A 17,202-nucleotide genomic window follows, 5' to 3' on the forward strand; every position below is an offset into this window, starting at 1 on the left:
AATCAGTAACAGAAAGAAAGCTAGAAAACTTCAAAATAAAGAATTGTTTATTGCAGAATAAACAATACACTTCTAAATAACACATAGGTCAGAGAAGAAGTTTTAAGAGAAATTTAAAATTTCAAAATAGCTCAAACTAAATAAAAATTAAGATACAGCTTATAAATTTGTAGGATGCAGTGAAATCAGTGCTTAGAGGGAAATTTATAGTACTGAATGCATATATTAGAAAAGAAAAATCTAAAATCAGTAATTTAAGCTTCCAGTTAGAAAACTAGAAAAAGAAGAATATATTTCAACCCAAAGTAAGCAGAAGAAAAGAAATAAAAATTAGAGCAAATGCCAATGAAATTGAAAAGAGGAAATAGAAAAAAAGTCAACAAAACCAAAAACTAATTCTTTGAGAAGATCAAAAAACTTGATAAAACTCTAGCCAGGTTAACTAAGAGAAAAAGAAGACACAAATTACTAATATCAGAAATGGAAGAGGGATCATCACTATTTATTCCATGGATATTAAAGGGATAGTGGAGAAATATGAGCAACTGTGCTCACGAATTGATAACCTAGATGAAATGATCTAATTCTAAGAAAGACACAATCTACCAAAACTCATAGGAGAAATAGGCCTATGTCTATTTAAAAATGGAATTAATAATATCTTAGGCAATTAGAACAGGCCTGTATCTATTTAAAAGTGGAATTAATAATATCTTGCCCAAAGAGAAAAACCAGGCCCTGATGGATTCACTGGTGAAGTCTACCAAACATTTAAGGAAGAAATTATACCAATTATCTATATTCTCTTCCAGAAAATAGATGCACAGTAAATATTTTCTAATTCATTCTAGGAGGCCAACATTGCCCTAATACCAAAACCAGACACAGATGTTACAAGAAAGGAAAACAACAGATCAATGTCTTTCATAACACAGATGCAAAAATTCTGAACAAAATATTAGCAAATTGAATCCAACAATGTATAAAAAAAATTATACACTATTTCCAAGTAGAATTTATTCCAGGTATATAAGGTTGATTCCCCATCCAGAATCAATATATCACACCAGTAGGCCAAAGAAGAAAAATTATATAATCATATTAATGGATACAGAAAAGTATTTGACAAATTTAAGATAATTATAGTCTCTCACATTTTTTAATTTTTAGTATTATTATTATTTTTGAGACAGATTGTCACGCTGTCACCCAGATTGTGATCTTGGCTTACTACAGCCTTCCCCTCCTGGTTCAGGTGATTCACATGCCTCAGCCTCCCGAGTACCTGGGATTACAGGCATGCGCCACCCATGCCCGGCTAATTTTTGTATTTTTAGTAGAGATCAGGTTTCACTATGTTGGCCAGGCTGGTCTGAAACCTCTGGCCTCAAGTGATCCACTGGCCTTGGCCTTCCAAAGTATTGGGATTACAGGGGTGAGCCACTGTGCCCGGCCTGATTTTGTCTTAATCGTGATAAAAAATTTTAATTTTTCTAGCAATGTAGACGAAATAGAACTGTGATTTATTATACATGATTTACACAAGTGAATGAGCCGTGTGTTTGTTTTTTTCTTTTTCAAATTTTTATCCTTTCTTCACTCTGCATATACATCCCAGAATGCCTGTCCTCTCAGTGCTATGTTTATGTCATCAGTGTTTGCCAGAAGAGAGTGTCTTAGGTAAGGGTATCCAATCATTGTTTTTATCAGGCTAACTGTCCTGAAGAACTGTTGTTCTATTGTTTGTGTTTTCTTGCTATGAATTTATACTCATCATTTTATTTCCATTTGACTTTGTTGGTGGATAACATATAGAAAGAGAATGAACTCTTGATCTGCTTTACAGTTTTATTTATACTCATCATTTTATTTACATTTGACTTTGTTGGTGGATAACATATAGAAAGAGAATGAACTCTTGATCTGCTTTACAGTTTTATTTTGCTATAAATTAACAAAATACCATCCTTATTACAATTTGACTTTTAGTGCCGCTTCCCTGTGAGCAAAGAATGTACAGATCTGCAACTTTAGTGTTGTGAACCCCTTGACAATTTTATTTCACATTGAAAATTTATGGATTTGTAATCTACTTAGTATCTGTGTGGTTGGTTAATGTACTTCTGAGAGAAAGCCTCACTCAGTTTGTTGATAAAATCATATATCAGAGCTTATGAGAGAGAACCAGAAGTGACTTCACTAAGGAAACTGCCTATGCAGCCATTACCCTTCTCCAGGAGGCATCACCTCTGTCTCATTGAGCAACACCTGGAAATTTCTATCTCAAGAGAGTACTACAAGGCATAAATGAGATGATTTATATCAAATGCCTGGAATAATACTTATTAAATAACACATTATTATTATTTTTATTCATTATTTCCTTCCTTGTAAGCTAGCCATCTAAGCCTATCACAGATTGTGTATTGAGCACAAAATGATAGCAAGGGGAGTCCCATAATTCACAGCACTAGGTTTCAATAATGGAAAACATCAATTCCTAGAAAGAGATCTTCATGCAAGTAATACATTATTTTATTTCCATAATCTGAGAAATTCAGTCTGTTGGCAGTCATCTGTCTTACTCACTTAGAATTTTGTCTATTGGGAAGACAAAATTGTCTCTTCAGGTTAAACATTTTCTGTTTGTTTTGATACATTTTGTGTTGACTGTATATTCTCTGGGAAAAATATTTTTCCAAGGTTTTGTTTTTCCTATGTCTTGCCTAGGAAACTTTGGTGCATCCTTTGCTTATGAAATGAAATTTGTTTCCTATTGAATGTCTTGAAAGTTCCTTAAATGTACTATTTGGATAACTTTAGAAAATAATATTTGAATCAAAAATGGATTTGTATCATTGGTCAGCTGTAGTGCAGTTGACTTTGAAATATTCTGAATCTGGGCAATAAATATAGTTTCAAATATATATACAGTGATAACTCCTCCTAGCCTATGTGCAGCTAGTTTTAAAATTAGGGTAAGAATAGAAACTTAGTGTATAAATTTTTACATTTTCCTAAGTGATTCTTTTAAAAACTCATTCTAGTTAGAATGAGACAAGAGGAATCTCCATAAAGTGATGCATAATATCCAGTTTTGGTGTGATGTTTAAAAATAAGGCAAAGGATTTAAATTTCCAATAATAATTATAATGAAGAAGCACTTATATGGAGCCTCATTTTTAAAAATACTTTTACATTTGTTTTCTAAATATAGTTTTATAGCAATTCTATAGGGGTAGGTATTATTTTTGTTAAAATAATACATAGTCAAGCAACAGTCTTTGATCACTTATGTGACTAATAAAATGAGTATACGTAAACAAAACAGCCTCTTGCAGAGTTTATATCTGAGAGACCTGGAAAAGTTATACCATCTAAAATGAAACATATCAGTGAGCACAACTGAATGTAATAGAGAGCAGGTGACATTTTCAATCTGGTGAACAGCGTTTTTAAGGGAAAGAGAAATTAGCTTTTAGCCCTTTGGGTGACTGAGATGTCAAATTTATATTTTTTAAACTTCTTATGATGGAAAATTTTAAACACAAAAGTTGATATAATTAGTTAACAAACTTCCCGGTACTCAGTTTTGCCAATCCTGTTTTCTCTGTTTCCCCATCACATTTTTTGTGGAGAGAGGGTGAGGTGGAGGGAGTGTTTTAAAGTGAAATCCAGACATAACATTTCACTTTAAATTTCTCAGTTTGTATGTCTTAGACATAAGGACTCTTTTATTTTATTTATATAGGCACATACTATTATCACATTCAGCAAATTTAGCAGTAATCCCTTACTATAGGAAGTGACTTGGTCAAATAGTAAGTGGAAAACTAGGATTTGAATACAGGTTTTCTGGTTCCAGCTTTTGCTCTTTGATTCTTTTATATACCATTTTAAGCAAAGAACAGTTTTCTCACTTTAAAAGAGTATATGCTTTAAAGGGAGTATGGATTGAAGAGTTATGATTTTAATATATTGATTGAGACTTCATATATAAGAGAAAGAGTAGGTGACTGCTGTAGGCAGTGAACAGTTTGCTTGCTAAATATATTTATAGTTTTCCTTTATTCTCTTCTGACATCAGTAAAAATATATTTGCCCATCATCTTTGTTTTCCTGGGTCAATTCATAGCTCAGGAGCAAATAGGCACTCTTCTCAATGGGGTCCCCACCAACCTTGAGATTTAAAGATATTACCTTATAATATCTGTTCTTTGTAAGTCTCAGGGATGAGTTTCCATGAGCACATTATTGGCAGAAGCAATCTTTACCTAGGTGAATTACTTCTGACTTTCTGCTGTAAATATCCCTTCTCTCCCCCAGCCAATGACATTAGTATGCTACCTTCTTTCATCAGCCAGTGTCCCACATAGTTTCAAATATGTATACAATGATAACTCATCCTAGCCTGTGTGCTGCTAGTTTTAAAATTTGGTTAAGAATACAAACTATTTGGTGTATAAATTTTTACACTGTCCTAAGTGATTTTTGTAAACACTCATTCTAGTTAGTTTTTAAAAGTTAATGAGACATGTATTGCTGTTGCACACTCTAAATGCTAGTTAATCCTATACATATATTAGCATAATACATATCCAACAGAAACAGTCCACCAGGGGTAACTGGCAGATATGCCAACCTTCTCTTCTGACGATGAGCCTTTTGTTCCTGGATCAGTCATTCATTCATTACACAAATATTTATATAGCACTTGTCTTGTGCCAGACAGTATTTTAGATGCTCAGAACACATAAGTGAATAAAATAGACAAAAATCAGCTGGGTGTGGTGGCTGACGCCTGTAATCCCAGCACTTTGGGAGGCTGAGGCAGGGGGATCAGGAGGTCAAGAGATCAAGACCATCCTGGCCAACATGGTGAAACTCTGTCTCTACTAAAAATACAAAAAATTAGCTGGGCGTGGTGGTGTGTGCCTGTAGTCCCAGCTACTCAGGAGGCTAAGCCAGGAGGATCGCTTGAACCCGGGAGGTGGAGGTTGCAGTGGGCCAAGATAATACCACTAAAAATCATCCCAGTTTCCTGGAGCTTACATTTGGTAAACTTCAACGGGGGATTTTAGCAGCGGTCTGCTTTTTCAGCTTATGTTCATTTATCCACTTATTTGCTAATTCCTTCATCGGCATTACATATCTTAACATCATTCTGGTAGAGTACAAAGGATGTAGTATATCCCATTGTTCTTTAACACATAATTGGTTTCCACTTATATCTTCCCAGATATTGCCCAGATTATTCTGTTTTCTCTCTCAAGTGTCCTTCATTCTTGTATAGGAATACAGTATTCCTATCCAGTCAGTATTAGAAGTTAGAACTAAGGGCACAAGCTGTAGTTTTGGGGGCATGCAAGTGCCAAGAGAAACAGAGCCATGCTAGATTGAAGAGTATGGGAGGTGTTTTGAAAAAACAAGGGGAGCAAGGTAGGATCTCACGCTTGGGGGGCAGAGTTCACATACTTATGATGTCACTAAATTTCCTGCCAATAGAGAGACAGGAAGGGATCACAGGGTTCTACTCTTGAGGAGACGGCTAGGATAGGCCTCAGTGTAAAAAGGCGCTATCGAAAACAGAGCGTAACCAAACGATGAAAGCTGAAGGAGAACACTCCTGGCAGGCAGAAACAGAAAGAAGGTTAAGAGAAGAAATAAAAGAGAAGGTAAGCTGGGAACATAAGCAGTAGAAGTGAAAAAAAGGCTGTGATTTGAGGGGAGAAGTCAGGAGGGGAGTGTTGAGTATACAGAGCACCAGAAAAAAATTTTACTTCTCTTGACATCACCAAGGAATGTATTTGGCATGTGGTGTGGCTTTTTATTTTTCCTTGCTGTTAACAGATACTCACTGAGATCCTGCTACATGTAAAGAAAGCACTGTGGTAAGTGTGGTGGGAAATGAAGAATTCAGAATACTTGTCCTCTAGGGACTTTTAATCTAGATGGAGAGACAAGATATATGCCCAGGAAAAGCTTAGTTACAATACAAGGCTGTGTATGATTGTGTGCAAGTAAGTGATTCACATAAAAAGTTGAGATTAAAGAGAAAGGTCTCAGTTCTTGCTGGTGAGGGACAGAGGGTCAGTCTGTGGCCCCAAGAGGATTTGGTTGGGATATGAGAAGGAGGGAGAGTCCTAGAAACTAAGTAGGAGTCAAGACAAGGAGGCTGGCTGGCCTTGATGGGTGTTTAAGAATAGGAAGAAATCCCAAAGGGACTGAGGAAATGTAATTCATTTGACTCCTTTTCCCTTTTTCACTCAGTGCTTGTTTGTGTGAAACCTGGGATAATTAGACTATATGACATTCTAATCCTCATCTGCACTCTCACTGGTTCTGCCCTTCTGTGGTTGGCCTTCAACCTCTTGACCTGGGTGAATATGGAAATCTCAGGCAGTTCCCAAGTCTGCTTAGTGTTCTCTTTGCAGTCTGCAGTGCTGAGGTCACGTGTTGGATTCCTCTATCAAAATCAAGTAAGTTCTATTCTTGAAAGGGAGGGTCCAGCTCCAATCCAGTCCCTTCCAGAAATTGTCAGCCTCTTTTTCTGCCCTAGTTTACCTGAAGGAAACATTCGTACCAGTAATAGGAGCTCATTTCAAAGCATATCTTTTCCAGGGGCCCTCTAGGAATACAGCTCAGGTAGACTCATGATTCTAGATATTTTTGCAGCGTTCTTCTCCCTCTACCCCTACGCTTCCCCTGAGCTGCCATTCATTTCTGCTTTAAAGTCCCTGAACTGCATCTTTTAGCTGTCTGGGCACTCAGACTCAGGAAGGAGGCCCTAGAGAGCTGTTAGCCTTTCTTCTCTCTCCTTTGTGAATTCAGACTACTTCATATTTGGTTGAATTTTCATGAGCAGCACCCTTCTTCTCTCCCTGAGCTTCATACTCCTGGCCTTTCCTCATTTCTTTCATGATACCTGGAAATGCACCTTATCTGCACAATCACCTTCATCATTATAGGTAAGGAATATGAGGAAGGAGATTCCCTCAATAGTCCTGATTGTGGATGGGGTGGCATTCCATTAGATATAGTCTTTTGGAAACTGCTCAGGGACTGCTAAAGAAAAGGAGGATCCAGGGAAAAAGGAAAAAAAGAAACCAGAGTAGGGGGAGCTAAAATGATGACTTAAGGTTCTGGGAATTAGCCCTTACGCAGTAGACTAAGCTAACTAGGTGATGGGTCATCACCTTTTTTTCTTTTTTTGAGTAACAGGTATCTGTGTGTTCCTTGCATTACTGCTGCTCTCTTTGTAGGCTTTGAAAGTAAGTAAGTTATACAAGAAAGTGAAAATCACCCCTCTCTTCCTGCCTTTCATCCTTTGATGCAGTGCCACACTATTTCTCTTATCTGGTAAGTGTTCTTGGGCCTTTGCGAGTGGAAGTTGGGGTAGGTCCTGAATCTATGACCATCATATCTATCAGTTTCAACTGTTTCCCTTGCTAGTTTCTAGGCATTATTTGGTACAATGGCTTCTCATTTGCTCGTCACAGCTGTTCTTACTCTGTTAGAATTCTGCCTTCATAGAAGGCAAAGAATCTATTTCTCTTATAAATTCTGATAGAACCAAGTCTTGGAGATAAGAGAATTTGTAAAATAAATTGTAGTAGGGCAAGGGCTGGGATAAAGAAATGGGATTAATAGAGTAACCTATACTTATTTTTTAACTTTTTAATTTTTATTTTTTCCTGATCTCCTACCACCAGCATAACCTGTACTTTAGGCACCGAAACAACATTCTCATTTGTTAAACCTGTTTAAAAACTGTAATTTTTAAATAAATATCAAATGTTGTAGTCATTTTCATCTTCTATATCATCATTTCTTTCCTTAGGAATTCTCTGCTTCTTCAGCTTTCTTCCTTGTTGGCTTTGATGTGCTTTACTGCAACCAATCCAAGTGCAGTCCATGCAAATATCAGTAGCCAATGTGAATCCAATATCAAACAGAGAGGAAACTGGGTAGAGATGGCTAGGCTAACCTTGGTGGTGGTGATAAGGGTAACTTCTGAAAGTTCATATCTAGCCTGTTGTTTAAGACTTAACAGTCACACACACACCCTAGTTTAATAACTGTGTAAGACTGAAAAGAGTTGGCCTTTCACTAATCATTGTTCAAATATGGATTAGGAGTCTAGGAACCTGGGTTTTCACAGGAGAGAAGGCACAGCTGGGTGGGAGAAGATGAATGAATCTTTGGCTCTTGGAGACTGATAATGAAAATCTTTCTCCTCACCTTGTAGACTCCCTAGGCCCATCCCACCCCCTCACTGTTATTTGTGGTCCCTGGCAGGAGTTTCTAATAGTGACAAAGCTTTTTCTTCACCTATGAAGCCTGAGTTTTGATAAAAATTCTCTGCCTTCTGGAAGTTTCATGACTGGGATCTTTTCACAATGTGAGAGAGAATCTACTGGAGATCATATAGGACAAGTTTTCCTCAACAAGAGATACAAGGAAGAGGTTGATTTGTTTGTTTTTCTGAAATTTATCATGAGACTGTGAGAGTTTGAGGCACTGCAGGGGAACCAGCCAAAATATGAGACCCATATGTTGAGAGTGACAGAGTGCAAAGTTAAAAAAACTCGAAATATTTAAAGATTTATCATGGGTCTTGATGATATATCATGGGTCTTGATGACATGATGGAACCTGTCTACTCTCTGGACTTACTAGGTGTGGTAATAAATCTACTTTGCTTAAGCCAGTTGAGTAGTTTTAATGTTGTAGAGCTGTTGCTGAGAGTTTCCTGAGTTTTTTCTAGTAATGTAGAGATCTTTGTGCTAAATATTTCATAAACAAGTTTGGGGGGTATTGTGTTCTAAATCCTAATCACTAGCATTAACTCAAACCAGCCACATAAACGGCATGAAAAATGTCTGTCTAGTGTGCACTTGGTTCACTAAGCTTTTGCTTTCCTGTCAATAAATTAGACATTCTCTTCACTTAGGAGGCCAACTTCTCAGCCACTGGCTCCGAACTAGCCCTATGGTCTGTCAGTGGCTTTAGGTTTAATTGACACATGCCCAGCGCCGACTCTCTCCTACCTTAAGAATATAAGAGCCACTGTGAGCCTCAAAGTTATTACATCCAAGAAACACAGAAACCACTTTTGTATATACCAGTCCACTGTTTTTTCATTTAAACGTGCTGGTTGGGATAGTACAGGATCATACAACTGTGAGCCTATCTGTTTTAAAAGGTAAACCTTTTTCCTGATGCTTGCAAGCATTTTTCTCACTCAACCCTTGAGGCGTGTGTGCAGACTTTTAATATAAAATTACTTTCTGTAGACACTGAATGTGCTGTCCTCAAGGAATATTACAATGGAGTAGGGAAGACAGTTGAGTTGAGAAAACAGCTGTTTACAATTCTGATAAAAGTCACCATTGAGATGCATACTCTACACACTAGAAGTACAGAAAGGAATACTACTCTCGAGGATGAGTAGCCTGATAGGATTTGCCAGTGTTTCTGTTATTTCATTTGTTTATACCGGTCCCTGACACCTGGTTTCCTTTTCCAACAACAAAATCCTAAAATCTCCATCATCTGCTGCTTTCAGGTTCCTCACCACTGAGGTCAAGGACCTGAGGCTGGCAGGAAATGAACTAATGACGCTTCAAGTAGACCGTGAATCTTTACATTTTTCCAGCTGGAAAGCTGAAAGAGGACAAATGGAGGGAGGCCAAGTGTTATCAACCACATCTAGAAATTTTATTTAATCTGCACATCTTTATTTGGTAGAAAGTTTTACAGATAAAATTTAACACAAAACAATTTTTTTGAAAAACGATGTTGACTTAAGTAGGGCCAATGATGCAATGCATCATGTATCAGAAGATTCCCAATTCAACTGCTAGCTTGAAGTTGCCCCCTCCTTGTGTTCTGGAAAGATGGGGTGTTGTGTTTCTCATCCACATATCAAAAAGTAAACAGAAAACAGTATTTCTGAAAACTTTTATGAAGAGGTCTTCATAAAACTTACATTATTACTCTTTTTGGATCATCACACACCTGAGAAAGATTGGGTGGGGAAAGGTGAATGAAGGCTGGAAAAGATTTACAATAGAATAAAACAAGAATCTGGTACAAATTGACTAATAGTATCTTCTGCATCAGCCCATTGTGAGTGAAAAGTCCCCTGTTTTAGAACTTTTGGCTCTTTGTTTTAATGCTCCCTCCTAAGAATCAACAAAAATTTTGATTACTCTGGGCACATTACCTGGTTAGCCCTGCTCCGCAAAGAGCAGTAATATATATAAAATATATATAACATGTATAATATAATATATAATATATATGTTATATATATATATTTATTTTTTACACACACACACACACACACTTTTCAGGGAATCCTGCCTAATTTCTTCCGAAGTTCAGCTGTCCCAGTTCACACCAAAACAAGTTACACAATTTCATAACGGATAGAGGACAGACAGAAGCTTAAGGAGGGAGGGCCGAACGCACGGGGATCCCCAGTCAAGTGTAAGAAATCATCACGAGCGAGGCGAAGCAGGTCGTGGGCGACGAGATCTTCACTCAGGAACGGGGACGATGCGAATCGTGTTTCTATCGAGTGGCTGGGGGACCGGGTTGGGATCAGCCGGGAGGAGGTAGCCGCACAAGACTTAGCTGGGTCTCCCGCGCAGACGTCTGCTGGACGGCGACCCAGCGCCGCACAGGCGCTCACGGCCCGACTCCAGGGCTGCGGGTGGCGAGTCCCTGCAGCCGCCCGGCGCTCGCCGTCGGGGAAGGACCGACGCCTCGCGACGGACGCAGATGCACCAGCGGGCCGGTCAGTTCGCAGAAGAGAAGCAGGAGACAAACCCCAGGCAGTGAATGGTCGGGTTTTTCTATCCTGTTCGAAAGAGGGCAACGCTGAAAGCGTGCGGGAGGCGGCTGAAATAATTCCGGCGACAGAAAACAGAAAAGGAGTCGGGGTCATGGAGGGCGACCCGGGTTCTCTGAACAGGGCCTTATCTCCCGCTGTGTCGTGACCTTGTAGGTTAATATAACTCAAGTATTCTTTCTAAACGTTTAAAAGGTGAGATACGCTTCGGGGTCAAAAGACAGACGCCACTATTACCACCGCCCAGGTTGCCCCGTCACTGACAACCACTTTCAGTAGCACTGTGGGTGCGCGCAGGAGAAAAGTATTTATGAATTTGCTTTCGCATTCTCTTCCTGAGATATGTAGTACTTTGATGATCCTCAGAGGCTGACTGAAGATAAAATTTCCTCCTTTTCCCAACCTGTCAGGTTGAGCAAAGTTGCAAAGGTGCAAAGGCAAAGAAACACACATTCAGCCTCTCTGCTCCTGGATTCTCTCCCAATTCCCACTTTTAACTCTACCCATTTTTCCAAAAGGGAAATACTCTGATTCTCCTGAAATTTGCACCAACTTCTGGTTGCAGATCCAACCTGCTTTTATAAAAGGAATTATGGAAGTACAGATGTTCCATAATTTACAGAGAGGTTACATTCCAATGAATGCATCGTAAATTGAAAATGCACTTAATACACCTAGTCAAACATCATAGCTTAGCCTAGCCTACTTTAAGTGTGCCCAGAGCCCTTTAGCCTACATTTGGGCAAGATCATCTGGCAACACATTACACTGCAGCGTATCAGTTTTTTTACCTTTATGATCACGTGGCTGACTGGAAGCTGTGACTTACTGCCGCTGTCCAGCATCAAAAGAGAGGATCATACCACATATCACTAGTCCAAGAAAACATTAAAATGTAAAATTTGATGTAGGGTTTCTACTGTATGCATATCACATTTGCACCATTGTAACATTGAAAAATTGTAAGTTGAACCATCCTAAATCAGGGAGTGTATATGTTTGCTTAACATCTGTGTTGATTGGATTCATATTCTTGTTAATCAGATAAGTGAATTGACATTTTATGCACAGAAAAATGAACTTGCTTTAAACCCCCCCACACCAGGATCTTCAGATTAAGAAAGGAAAGTTCTACCAATTCCCCCAATCAATCAACAGATGAGGTTGTCACATTCAACTTCAAAACTTAGACTTAATTTCTCTTCCTGTGTACCATATACTGTTTTACAGAATGCTATTTCTCCATGTAGAGAAACAGTGGTTCCTTGGAATCTCCGCATATAATTCCACATGAGATTAAATTTTGAAAGAGCCTCATACTGGTGACTCATGGGTCAATGTCACCTAGCAACCGTTCAATGGCTGAATCCTCAGACTGGCACTCAGCATCCCCAGAACCTAGGGGCATGCCGTATGCCCCCACATAAAGATTCGTTGAATGAATGATGGTGTCTCACTCCATTGCCCTGCCCTGTAAAAGATGTATACTTTCTCTGCCTAGACCATTGTGGTAATGCTCTGACCTTCCTCATGATCTTTGCACTCAACTCTCAACTCTGTGCCCTGTTGGAATGATACTGAAATGCAAATTCAGTTACAGTCTGTCCTAAATTCACTTACCAGCAAACTTTGCTTATAGTGCTTAAACATTTTATCCTGACATTCAAAGCGCTTCGTAAAAACCTGGCCTGTCTTCCAGCTTTACTCTTGGAATTCAATCCTATGCACACTCTCAGAAAACAAAATCATTGTTAATTCAGCTTCAAAACCTGTTGTTTCATTCTTCTGAGACTTTGCCAATACCTTTGAGCAAGGCGTCTGGATAGCTCCTCATTTTTAAATGTAACTGTGGATACTGCCTTGAGTGGAGATAGAGAGAAAAGGGAAGCTGAAGGATAATGGATTGTAAAAACCCATGCTTTATCATTCTTGTCTGGTTTGATAACCAGTGCCTAGAAAGGAGTCAAAGAAGGTTTTCTTTCTACATCTTCTAAATAACACAAAACCTAGCTCCGCATTAAAGCCTTAGAATCAGTTTCTGGGATTGAAAAAAAAAACAAAGCAGTAGATTTCAGACTGTCATATTCAGATTCCCACAGATGTGGCAGCCACAATGCAGAATACTAACCACTATATATATGGTCATGGCAGGCCACTGGGAAAAGCTGATGACTTCTATTTATTACAAATTTGTCATGCCAATTGCCTTTTCCTCAAACCAGTAAGAGCTCAAAAGGGCATACTTTATGATTACAAAGTAGAAATAACTTTGCGAAATCTTCATGGGTAGATTGATCTTGCTTCTTTTCACCTGTGGCCAATTATCTTGCTCATTCCAGAAAGGCTCACAGCTTGCCATCTTACCTTGGTTTAAGAATTCTTTTTGAACTTACGCTGTGAAAGAAAACACACAGAAGAAAGCTTTCCCTCTGCATGTCATTGATTTCTGAACAGGAAATTACAAGAAAGTATCATCACAACTGTAGAGACTGGGCATAAACTGGGAAATCTAGATTGTCAGCTTTTCAAGAAGCTTATATTCCAGGGGAGAGATCGAAAATAAAAACAATAATTTAATATGCTTTCCAATTTATTAAAAATTTTATTTAAAAGATGGAGAGAGAGGCAGGACATTGATTCAGCCAGAGAGGTCAAAGAAGACCTCTTAGACTCTCTGAGACAGTGACATTTGAGTTGTGGCCTCAGTGATGAAAATGAGTCCACTGTTCTGGGTCTGGAGCAAGACTGGTAGAGTGCAGAGGCCTACAGCTGGGGTCTGGGCCTCTGTGGGCAGCCAGAAGACGGGCCAATGGAGGACCCCAGTTACCAGACTGACAGCAGAGCCAAATATGAAAATGTTCTTTTTCTCTCAAGCCTCGAGACTGCACACCAAAGTCCCGAGCAATCAAGGTCACTCCATTTCCAGAGGACCCTTGTATCAGAGCTTCATCTCAGTTCCTTGCAGACTTTTCCTGAGGTGAAATGCAGGGACGGTCCCACTGCTCAGCTCAGTGTGGATCATGACCTTCCTGCCCTTCCCCTTTAGTTCACCCTCACCAGATTCTGAGGACTGATGAGGAAGGAATTGCTTTACAGCATTTTCTGCTGAGCATTTACTGCAAGATTAGGTCAATGTCCAGCTCATTGTCCACTTAGAGAAAAAAAAAAAAAATCTACCAGGTTTCACGTGTGACCCTGATAAATGTCCTCATTTGTTCTGTTTGTAATATAGGAGGTTATCCAGAGGAATTTTCCCTGGATGTTATTACATTAAATAGTAGACAGGGTACTGCAATGGTGAGGCCCAAGGCAGATGGAAATAACCACAGTTCACTGCCTGCTGCCACATACACCCTATTCCTGATCTGCCTGTGGGACTTTTTTCTAAGAATTGAGTTTGTGCCAAATCCTTCATTCCCTGACTCTGGCTTTCTGTCTGACAAATTCAAAAGAGATGTGCAAGCATAATTTTCAGTATTTGGCAAATCATTGAATGTGGTGTTTGAAGGAGGACAATGAGTCAAAGATGACTTGGAAGTGTAGGCCCAGGAGGAGGTTGAGAATTTGGTGTATGAATGAATGGACTACTGTGGAGAAAAAACAGGCAGAGAGATAAGGAACAGGAGCAGAGAAAAGACTCCCATTTTGGAATCTAAAATAAATCTACTTCTCAGTTCAGGGTTTGCCACCTAGCATCTGTGGCACCTTAGAAACAATAATTATCTGAGAATCCATTACATCTAGAAATTGCACATTAGGGCACATCCTTTCGTTAGCGAAATTCAATTGGACCACGTAAACGTAATAAATCTCGTAGTATAATTAATAGCACACAGGATAAAACAAAGGGGTAAAAAACAAGGAGGGTACTATTATAAGCGGTTTGTGCTTTTTGTAGCGGCAATGTCTTCAGTCGTGTAGATGCAAGTGGAGATATGAAGGAAGACAGTAGTATGGTCAAGAGACATGTTTGATGACCATTTCTTCATTCACTTATCCAGGTGGTCAGTGAACTATCATGAACTGAGAACCTCGTGTCTTTTTTTCAACAGAGGAGACCGTGGAAAGTGTAAGAGTGACTAAGATCTCTGAGGGAAGGAAAAGCCGTATCACCGGGCTGCAAGAGGGAAAAAGAGCAGCAAAAGACAGGTACAATTGATCCTGGTAACGCAGAACCCAGACGGTCCTATGAAATACTGGAAAGGCGTAGACCCCTCTGGTCTTGGGTGTGGAATCTTCCTAGTGCGGCATGGATTGATACAGAGTAACTTTCAAGGAGAATTGATTGTGGTTTTTAAAAGCTGAAACCGTAAAGCAGGTGGGAAATGAACTTTGATAAATCGGATGTTGTAGAGCTCTCAGCGCGAGCCCTCTTAGCGCAGCCGGCAGCGCGTCAGTCTCATAATCTGAAGGTCCTGAGTTCAAGCCTCAGAGAGGGCATTGCTTTTAATACATTAGCTCCCTACACTAAATATCGGAACATAAATGCTGTACCAGATAAGGATTTGAAGACTGACCCAATATTCGTAGGAAATGGAAAGATTATTCAAGTTTTCTTGTTTCTTCGACTTTCCACTGGTTTGAGTAAAATGAGTGATGAAAACAGAAGAGTAGATTACACCAGAAACTACAAGCTATGTCATATCGTTGGTCTTTCTAGCTGACACAGGAAGCAGGGGAAATTTCTCTTCCAACTTCCCGCTCTCAGGTTCATCTAACAGTAATTATTGGGTATGGATTGGTGAAGTCATTTATTCTTTTCATCATCCAATAAATATTTCTTGAACACGTATCTTGTTAAGAGGCTGTTTTGGGTCAAGAGTGAATACAACGCAAACATTCCCACCTTTGTGAAACTGTGTCCTAGTTGAGAGGAGTGGGGAGAAAGTGTATACAACACAAATGTTCCTACCATTGTGAAACTACATCCTACCTGGGAGGAGTGGGGAGAAACAGACAGGAAACAACACAAACTATGTAAGAAGTGATTTGACGATGTCTACTGTGAGGGAATCGCTAGGCAGTAAAGTGTTTGGGAATGTGGAGGTGGCACATTCAGCTTTCAGGAGGACAATCAGGGACTCTGTCACCTTGACAACTTTAGCCTCGCCTTCTTCTAGTCATCTTGCCGGAACACCTGTGCTCGTGTTTTTCTAACACTGTCATCAGAGTACTTTTACCATCAACGCAACCGGGGGTTAGGAGAGCGTTTTGCACAGAAGGCTACTTGGCTTCGTTGGAAAACTGATGATACATGAGGACTGGGGTGGTCAATCCCTCGCACGCTTCTTCATATGAAAAATGAGGACTGTGGGATTCTCTGGCTGCTTCTCAGCACCTAGAGATGGATCTGGGCAATAGGAACTGCTCAGCAAGTATTAGCTACTGCTTTTGTTGTCTTCTCTCTGTGGAATTCTGGCCTCTCCCACTGAATTTGTATCATAGGCATTCATGAGGGCCTTGACTGTATCAATATCTGATGAGAGATTTTAGTGAAGTTCTGTTGTCACGGCTGATTTGCTCATTTGGTAGCATCCAGCTTCTTGTGAACATTGAAATAAATTAAAATAAAATAAATTATGGAGGAATAGAATACAGATATATAGTAAGGTATTATTTTCCAGACAAAAAGGATTTGGATAAAAGAATCTTAAGAATTTGTGCATGGTTCTCTTAAAATTTCTTCGATTTTTTTTTTTTTTTGCCTGTTTTTCAAGTCTCCAATTTTTGTCACCCTTCACCCATCAGGTCAGAGAGATAGCCAATGGTCAGAAGGAATCTACCAGCAACTACCATAGTGCTTTCGCCTGCCTGAAGATGCCTCTTTTTATTCAGCCTTCATGGGAAGTAGCAGCACCATCCGTTCTCAGAGAGCAAGCTCTGGAGTAGCTGAGCTAACCCCAGTTGTTAATCTGAGCTAATCCCAGTTACCCTAGCAGATTTACAGATTGAGGTTAGAACCCAGCAGGGTTCTCTTCCTGAAAAGAATAGGCTTCCCTCTAAGGTTTCAGATAGATACTGGGTGGGGAAAGAGCCCTAAATGGCTTGAGAAATTGAATGCTCTTTGGGCAAAGCAGGAAGCCCTGCTATGGAAGAGCATCATCTGAACATAAATCAGGGTCTCAGTACAAACAGAGTGCTCAGGAGGTCAAGATGGTTAAGCAGACAGTCTGACTAGAATATCCATGGTGAAGAGAAACAGTCTTGTTGGAAGAAGGATGACGATAATGGGGGACTTAGAATAAAGGCTAAAAATGATTCAAAGAGAATGCAAAAAGAATCAGGCACAAATCCTTTACTATATTCTGTTGTGCAAATCTCACCTTACTGTGTGTTTGTATTCC

At 39.4% G+C, this 17,202-nt stretch overlaps 1 non-coding gene across 1 annotated transcript; it reads left to right on the forward strand.

Moving 5' to 3' along the window:
* The first annotated feature begins 15,225 nt into the window (after window positions 1–15,225).
* On the forward strand, window positions 15,226–15,298 carry TRNAM-CAU. The gene has a single exon. It is a non-coding gene; the product is annotated as a tRNA-Met (tRNA).
* Window positions 15,299–17,202: the final 1,904 nt, after the last annotated feature.

Source organism: Trachypithecus francoisi, unplaced genomic scaffold (assembly GCF_009764315.1).
Source record: "Trachypithecus francoisi isolate TF-2019V2 unplaced genomic scaffold, Tfra_2.0 Contig00944, whole genome shotgun sequence".
Lineage (NCBI taxonomy): Eukaryota > Metazoa > Chordata > Mammalia > Primates > Cercopithecidae > Trachypithecus > Trachypithecus francoisi.